At 52.4% G+C, this 8,776-nt stretch overlaps 1 long non-coding RNA gene across 1 annotated transcript; it reads right to left on the bottom strand.

Moving 5' to 3' along the window:
* Positions 1-5,891: 5,891 nt before the first annotated feature.
* LOC102148676 (uncharacterized) lies at positions 5,892-8,462 on the bottom strand. The gene is made up of 3 exons (XR_290406.4): positions 8,330-8,462; positions 8,096-8,234; positions 5,892-7,130 (listed from the first exon to the last, which is right to left on the bottom strand). It is a non-coding gene; the product is annotated as an uncharacterized lncRNA (long non-coding RNA).
* Positions 8,463-8,776: the final 314 nt, after the last annotated feature.

The following is an 8,776-nucleotide window of genomic DNA, read 5'->3' as shown; positions in this document are numbered from 1 at the left end:
GGCTGGAACACATCTCAGGGTTTCCTTAAGGTCCAGCACAGCCAGTCACCCTCTGCAGAGACCAGAGCATCTTTGGTGGGGCCTGGTATGTGCATCCTGCCTCTCTGGACCATCCCTCGCCTGGTGGCAAAGTCATGGTCAAGGTCGTCAAGGTCAAAACACGGCCTGAGCTGGAAGCCTCTGGCCCAGGCCACAGCAGACAAAGCCTCGCCCAACAGAAAGCTTGCAAACCCTCGAGGTCACACGGTGCTGCAGGTATCAGAACCCAAAGGCCCGAAGCCACGCATCCTCACCAGGCGAAGCCCCCTCGCCTGTGCATTCTTGCCTCCCTCTCCACGCCTTCATTTCTCAGACTTCCTACCTCTGGGCATTGGGCGTCAAGTCTTCAGCTTATACTCAGAACCCTTCTTCCTCGCCCCAGCTCAGAGCCAATTAAAGTAGGAGAAAAAAGAAGAAACATGGAGCCCAAATTATTGCCCTTAAGACTAATAAATTGAATCTCTGCCCGGCCCTCTCAGGACGCTCCCCTTGGCATCCGCCACCATGTCGCGAGAAGCCCCAGCCACATCAGAAGCTGTGTGTTTCTGCTCTGGCCAACAGCCCCGCCGGGGTTACCAAGCCCCGGTCTTCAGATGGCCCATGGTAGGCTCCGAGCAGCCCCAGCTGACGCCACGTGGGGCCCACAGGAGCCATCAGTGCCCAGCCCTGCCCAGACTTCAGGTTCCTGAGCAAAATAACTCTGTCATCCATCACTTTGAGCCAAAGAGCTCTGGAAGTTCATGAGGAACTTGGGAAAGGATGGCCAGAGGCTTCCGAGAGGGCAGGAGGGGTCCACAGGAAGTCTGTCCTGCCCACCGCAGCCTGGTGCCTGGGGTCGGGCCCCAGCACCCTCCCTCCCACCTCTGGTTCTGATGCTGCCGTCTGCACCATCGTCTCCCCACCATTTGTCTGAGCATCTCAGCGCTGGGGCCACCACTCCCATCACACCTGATTCCTGGAACCCAGACAGACCCAGCACCCAGCCCTGAGAGCCACACAGGAGGGCGTGCAGCGTCTCTCCCCGCACAGGGTTGCCCTAATGCTGAGACGATTTCTGCTCCAGAGTGCCGCCCAGGCACGGCAGCCCCACAGAACCCTAGGACATTCCAAGCCAAGCCCCCAGCCTGTTTTGCAACTTCTGGCTGACGGCTGCACGGCCAGATGTGGGCCAGAGCATGAAGTACGCTTTGATGTTTCTTTACTAATCTCTGGGGAATCTGCAGCCACCCCCACAGCGCACCAGCCCTCACCCCCAGGAGAAAAGAACCAAAGAACCGCTTTCCTGGGCCTGGAGAGGAAGGGGCCTGACGGGCGGCAGCTGAGGGGCAGCAGTGTCATCTGGCCAGGACAAAACTGGAGTGCATGGGGGCAAAACTACGTCGGGGTAGATGCAGCTGGAGGCAGTGAGGTGTGGCAGGAACAGCCTGAAGGTCTGGCCTCAGGGGAGGGGCAGGCTGCTCCCACAGTGGGGGCCGGGGCAGTGATGACCAAGGAGGGACCTGCCCAGGGGCAGCCCTGACCGCAGGAGCCCCACCTGCTCCTTGTACAGCCCTGCAGGCACGCGGAGGGATGCAGGAGGGGGGCACACTCTGGGGTTCAGATCCAGGAGCTTCCTAGGGCCCCCATTCCTCCCCCTCTTTGGGCTTGCTCAAGATTACACTGGGGAGAGCATCCGTAGAAGGTCCTCTGGGGTCCTGGGGCGCTACGTACACAGACTCCAGCGCCCCTCAGCCCCACTCTCAGCCAGGCAGGCCCAGCAGCCTCGCTACACAACCAACCGCCCTTGCACTGGTTTTCTCTGTCTTCCTTTCTCACTGCGGTGGGAGGCGCCAGGAAGCGGAGGGGTTAGGTTTGACACCATCAAGTGGCAGCCATGACCAAACCGTGTGACTGTGCGTGCAGGACAGCGTGATCCATTCTTTAGGCAGATACACCATGTGCCGCAGCTCGCATCGTATCTCAGCTCCATCAACCACCTGCCCCAGGGTTACCCCCATTTTACAAGTAAGGGCACGCTGGTCCAGGACACTTACGTAAGGCTCTTGAGATCGCACAGCCAGGAGGTTCTGGAGCCTGGGCCCAAGCCCTCCACCCCGGGGAGAGGCAGTTCTTAGCTTAGGTGGGAGGGCACGGGACTGCACAGGGTCTCAGGCACCAAGGTCCGTCTCCTCCATGCAGCCGGTCCCCAGCCCGGTCCTGGGGTCCCGGGCAACAGAGGCGGGGCTGGGGTAGGTTCCATCCATCAGGGAGGTGTAGAGCCGACTGAAACATGGTTCCCCAAACACCTTGGAGACCAAACCAGCCTGCCCCGGGGTTGCAATTCCAACACCTCAGATACAAACAACACAGAGAAACCCCCCTGCCTAAAATGTCTCTCTTTGGGATGCTGATTGCGTCCCATTTTTCATATGAATCCTGTTTTCACGGGTGCTCAGTCTATGAAAGTTTAAGAGCTCCACACAGATGATATGGGCACTTTTCTGCATTAAATTAGATTTCAATAAAAGGATTTTTTTTAAAAACTACATTTCAAGGCAATTTTCCCCAGAAAGGTCTTCCTGGCAGTTGCTTTTGAGCTGTTCTGCTCCGTCCCTGAGGCTTCAGGCAACTAGAGCCTTGGTCCTCATTTAAATCAGAAACACAATATTTAAAGAACAATTTCCCTTTAAAATGATTTATAAGCCATGGAGGGCTGTGTCACTGCGACAAAGAATGTGACAGCCCTTCATGAAGCAGTGTAAACAAGTCCTCAAGGCTCGCCATTGGGGCATAGAGTCAGTGTGTAATCAGGTGTTGCTTGCTTTATTAACGAGACAAAACAAAGGAGGAAAGAGTATGTATGTTCCTGGCTGTATATGCATAGATGTACCCGGGACACAAGAAGCTGGTAAGTCTGGAGCGTCTGGGAAAGGAAACTTCTGGATGGATGAGGACTGGGCTGAGAAAGATGCTTCTTTCCATGGTATCCATTTCATACCTTTTGAATTTTGTGTCAGGTGAATTATTACCTATTAAAAATTAATTTGGAGTCTGGCCCTGTGGCCTAGTGGTTAAGATCAATGCGCTCCACTTCGGCAGCCCAGGTTCACAGGTTCAGATCCCAGGCACGGACATACCACTCGTCAGCCATGCTGTGACAGTGACCCACATACAAAATAGAGGAAGATTGGCACAGATGTTAGCTCAGGACAAATATTCCTCAGCAAAAAAAAAAAAACACACACACACACCACATTAATTTGATTACTAAAAAGGTTAAGCCTTATAAAAAGAAGGTCATGTTTTCCATTATCGCTCATTCTCTAATCGGGTTCCTTTTCATGGGCTTCTCTTACCTAAAAGGAGGAATTCAAAAATGCTTCCCACAAACACCATTTGTAATAGCAGATGCAAACATTGTAAGTGTGAGGAATTGGGGCTTGCTCTTCAGTAGCTGAGAGAAAAGACAATTGTTTTCCACATTAAAAGTGTATGGGAATACACACGCTCAGTGCACACGCTGATCAAAATTCCCCAAATGATACTCAATCAGAGATCATTTTTCCAATTAAAAAAGGCATATTTAAGCTGAAGAAAACAGTGTAACAATTTCTCAGAAAAATAAATGGAGAACTCCCATAGGATCCAGCAGCTCCACTTCTGGGGATATATCCAAAAACATGGAAAGCAGAGTTCTGAAGATATTCACACAGCCGTGTTCAGAGCAGCGTTATTCACAACAGCTAAAACGTGGAAGCAGCCCAAGTGTCCATCGAGGGATGAATGGGAAATGGAATGCGATGTATCCACACAAAGGAGTACTATTCAGCCTTACAAAGGAGAGGAATTCTGACGTGTTACAGCATAGGTGAACCTTGAAGACATCGTGCTAACAAACCAGATACAGAAACACAAATAGTGTACGATCCGGCTTCCATGAGGGGCCGCAGTCATCAGATTCACAGAGACAGAGCGTAGAAAGGTGGGTGCCGGGGCTGGGGAATGGGGGTGAGTGTTTAATGGGGACAGACTTCCAGTTTGGGAAGATGAGAAAGTTCTGGAGATGGATGGTGGGATGGCTGCACAACAACGTGAATGTGCTTAACGCCACTGAACTGCGCACCGAAAAATGGTTAAAATGGTAGATTTTAAGTTATGAACACTTGATCACAATATTTTCTAAAAAGCGTATATGATGAAAGAGCCTTCCTTAAACAGAGTAGCCATTTCTGTCGTTCCAGGCTACAGCCCAGCTCAGGGGACACGCACAGCATGATCTGTAAGATTCTGCCCCAACTTGTAAAAAGCTGGAGGCGAGGCGTTTACAGACCTGACCACAAACCTCCCGACAGCCCAGCGGCTGCCTGAGAGCTGGTCTGACAGCTGGTCTGCAGGGTGTCGTTCTTGCTGCCCAGGTGTCCCGCCCGTCGCCTTCCCAAACAGCTCCACCGTGCTGGCTCCTTTCCAACCCACCCCAGGAGCTGCCCAGCCACCCGCCTCCTCCCCTTTAACTGTCAGTCACCAGTCACGGAGGGACTTAGGTTACAAAAGAAGATAATTTCCCCATTTTCAATTTTCCAGAAGCTGAGAGCTTCGTAGGTGGGATGAGAAGAAGGAAAAATACATTTTCCACCTCTTCCATCTCAGTCCACTCTCGTTCATAGGGGCCACAATCAGGTAAACAGTAGCAGATTCTAATACGGACATTAAAACTCAGTTTGCCAGGAAAAGGGAATGCGGGAAAGTTGCTGTGAGGTGGGTCACGGTGGCAGAAACACTTCTGCTTGCACGCAGAGACCTTGTCACTCGTGCAGGCCACAGGAGCCCTGAGTGGTACAGCTTGGTCACTGCACGGCCACACTCAGGCCCTGCTGGGGCTTGGCAGGGCTCCGGCAGCTTCTCCCCGGGGCTGTGCTCAGAGGCGGCAGTGGGCTGCAGTGCCGGCCTTCTCTTTCTGCACCTGTGCGTGACGACCATGCCATACCAGGTTCTGTGCTGGGTGAGAGAGCGTCAAGGACCAAGACGGAGCCCGTCTGGGGCTCCCAGAGCCGGTTGTCAGGGCAGCAGTGGCACCTGGAGAGCCAGATGCTCACAGACAGCCTCTCAGTTCAGCCAGCCTTCCCCACCCCCCACCTCAGCAAGGAGGAAACTGAAGCTCCGGAGGTCAAGGGCCTGCCATCTCTGACACATTCTCTTTATCCTGGGCGCCTCCAGAGGCAGAGTTGAGTCACAGACTTAGGAGTGGGTGGTCTACTTGGCAAAGCAGTCCCAGGGGCAGGAAGGCCTGAGACGGTCGAAACGGGAGAAGGGGATGCAGATCCAAGGGTGGGATGGCGCTGGCCAGCACTGCGGGGATGTTTGTCCTCCAGGTCCAGGACCCACTGGGCGTGAGGTCCCGTGGGCTGGGTGTGCAGAAGGGCCAAGCGGGGCATCCGGCAGCAGAGAAGCCCCCGGACATACCCGTACACAGGGGTTTGCCATCAACGGCTGAAGTAAAAAGGTGGAGAAGAGGGAAGGTGGGGTGCAGAGGGACCCATACAACAGCTGAGGGCATTGAGGCCCGGAGACGCGAGTGCTATGTGGAGAACACAGAGCCACAGGGAGGCCAGCTGCCCGTCCCCGGGCCCACGCTCTTCCCACCAAACCAGCCACCAGTAACTTGAAACGGGAAGCTCGGCGGCCCCAGGGGGGCCCAGTAAAAGTCACTGCTGTAGAAGCACTGGGCACTGATGCCACCACTACCAGGAGTGCTGACAGTCCCACGGGTACTGAGCGCCTACTGTATGCCTGACATAGGCACTGGGATCCAGAGAAGGGTACAGTTAGTCCCTGCCCCCGAGGGGCTCACAGGCCAGAAAAGACAGAAAAACTTGCAAATCAAGAAGAGATCGAAAGATATTTTAATCTTTGTTTGCTGGGGAAACAACAAGAAATCAGGTGATTGGCCGACTTTTCCTGGAAAGAAAAGAGGCCCTCAAAGAGGAGGGGGCACCTACGGAGACTCAAGACGAAAAGGTGTCTGCAAAGCAGACCTAGGAAGGGGGGCTGCAGAGACTGAGGGCAGCTCGAGAGCAGAGTGATGACACAGGACAGAGGACTGGGCATGGTTAGGGGGATGTCAGAGTGTTGGTGTTTATCCTGTGGAGTGAAGATTTGGGGAAGGTTTGGCCTGAGAAGAAACCGAAAGCTCAGGCCACATCTTGGAGTGCCTCATGTGTCATACTCAGTGCATCAGTTAGCTATTGCCTTGTAAGAAGCATCCCCAGGCCTAATGGCTTAAGCAACAACTATTCATCATTTCCCACACGTCTGAGGGTGGACGAGACAGCTCCACTGACCTGGGCAGAGTCCTCTCATCTCCACTGGGCTCCCCCTGAGCTTAGCCTGAGTCTGGCCAGTGGTTGGCAGTCTGGGGTAGTTTCACTGCTCCCCAGGTGGTCTGTCATCCTCCAGAAGGCTCACCCTGGCTTGTTCTCGTGGTGGAGGCTGAGGTGTGCAGACAGGAGAGCCACAGGGCCCTTGACCCTCTGCTCTGCACCAACACACCCCACTTCCCCTGCACTCTGTGGGCCAAGGCAAGCCTCAGGGTCAGGCCGGATGCAGGGCATGGATGCTGACTTCCCCTCTGGATGGCGGGAGCCACAGGTCACATTGCAGAGAGAGGTGGAGACAAGCACCACTTTCTCAACACACCACATGGCAGAGTACAGCACCCTCTGACCCTGGACAGCCATTGGGGGGTTTTACTGGAAAGTGAAAACATCAGATTTGTTTTTGGGAAAAAGAATTAGCCAGTTGACTCGTGGCTGCTGTGTGTCCAAGTAACAAGCCCTGGTCCATCTGCAGTGTTCTTGCTCTGTGGTACAGCATCAGCAGGCGTTTTTCTCCTGGAGGTTAGAGTTCTTCTGGGTGGAAGCCTGGACCGTAAGCATTGATGGTCCTCAACCCTTTACTCTACAGACAGGACGTGGATCCGGGGAGGGAGGTGACGGCTCCAAGGCCAGGTGTCCCCTTGGGAAGAAGGGGACCAAGAGCTGGGTCTGTGGGCCACCAATCCGCTCTCTTTCAACCACAACAGCTTCACCCCGGTTTTCTGGCACGCTCCTTCACGCCTTGAAAAGATAAGTGGCAACAACTACAAAGGCAGTTGAAGAGGAGTTTAGATACTAAAGTCCTGGTTTTGACATATATTGATCAGATTCAGGGCTTTTGGATGTAAACAGAGAAAACGAACCAAAATTAGAAAGAAGGAAAACCAGGGCGGGCCTGGTAGCATAGCGCTTCAGTTTGCACACTCCACTTCGGTGGCCCAGGGTTCGCGAGTTCAGATCCCAGGTACGGACGTACTCATCGCTCATCAAGCCACGCTGCGGCGGCACCCCACATACAAAGTGGAGGAAGATGGGCACAGATGTTAGCTCAGTGACAATCCTCCTCAAGCAAAAAGAGGAAGATTGGCAACAGATGTTAGCTTGGGGCCAGTCTTCCTCACAAAAAAATAAACAAATAAAAGAAGGAAAACCTTGGCTAGAAACTTTTCTAATAAAACACTCACAGCTTGATACACAGACATTGTTAACTTTAGTGGGGGCCGCTGCCAACTTTTCCCAGGCCATTGGTGCATGAAAACAATGTAATATAGTGATTCAATTTTCTCAAGAATCAGTTAGCAATTAAACCGAGAATGTTTGGGAACAGATATTAAATTCTAAAGAGAATTGCCATTTAAACTTTAACTTTTCTGAGCAACGAAGGGATAATAGGGAACAGCGAGGAAGTTTCTCTTGAATCTCAGTGAGGAAATTATAAAAATTGAGGTCAAATGCCCTTTGGGATTCTTTAAATGAATCGGTGACCTTGATATGGTGCTAGAAAGCAGCAAGGGCATTGGGGATTGTCTAATGGGGTGTTCGTCTGCCTTTGTCCCAATTATCAGATCTGGGGACATCCAAAGAATTCTTGGCACATTGGTTATGGGTCATTGGAAGCATCAATTGGTCTAAGCAGATGGTTCTAGAAATATAGAGTCTGTCTACTGTAGGGAAAATACGCATGAGCAGGAATCATTCCACCTTACCTTCATTTCTTCATTCATCCAACAATTTTCAATGTATATTTAGAAGATGCCACATATTGGTCACAGACAAGGCCCCACAACACAGCAGCGAACACTGGGAGTGGGGACCCTGCCTTCCAGGTTCAGAAGCCTCAGGGAACTGCAGGGGAGACAGACAGGAACGCGGTGCTCAGAATCCTTATCTTTGTTAGAGAAGACGCAGGCTTCGCTGCCGGCGGGGTGTGGACAATTCACCTTCTTCTCGTCTGTTCAATGAGGGCTAGCCTGGGTTGTCTCCAGTCTCTCCATCACCCCATGGTTTGTCAGCAGCGGTTAAGAATCCACAACACGGAGATTGAGGTTTAATAAATCCTCTGGCCTCCTCCTGTTCAGCCAAACGGGTCTGACCCGTCCATCCGGCTTTTCCAGGGCTTGGTTTTGGCGCACACACGCAAACACTATGTGAATTTTATCAGGAAGCGCTTTAGAAATGTAATTAATTGTTGTGGAAATTTGCTATTTGCGTGGACTGTCGATTACTCACGCTTATGTATGCCAAAGGGCAACAATTTCTTCAGAACCAGGATAACTGGGACCAACAGATCAAATACCCCCACATGGAGAATCGTGTCGTTGCTGGAAATTCTGGTTGAAGGAGGAACATGGGCAACCTAAATCTCCATCAGGAAAAAAAATGGTCTG

This window comes from Equus caballus, chromosome 6 (assembly GCF_041296265.1).
Source record: "Equus caballus isolate H_3958 breed thoroughbred chromosome 6, TB-T2T, whole genome shotgun sequence".
Classification (NCBI taxonomy): domain Eukaryota; kingdom Metazoa; phylum Chordata; class Mammalia; order Perissodactyla; family Equidae; genus Equus; species Equus caballus.
This window is presented reverse-complemented; position numbering and strand designations above follow the sequence as displayed.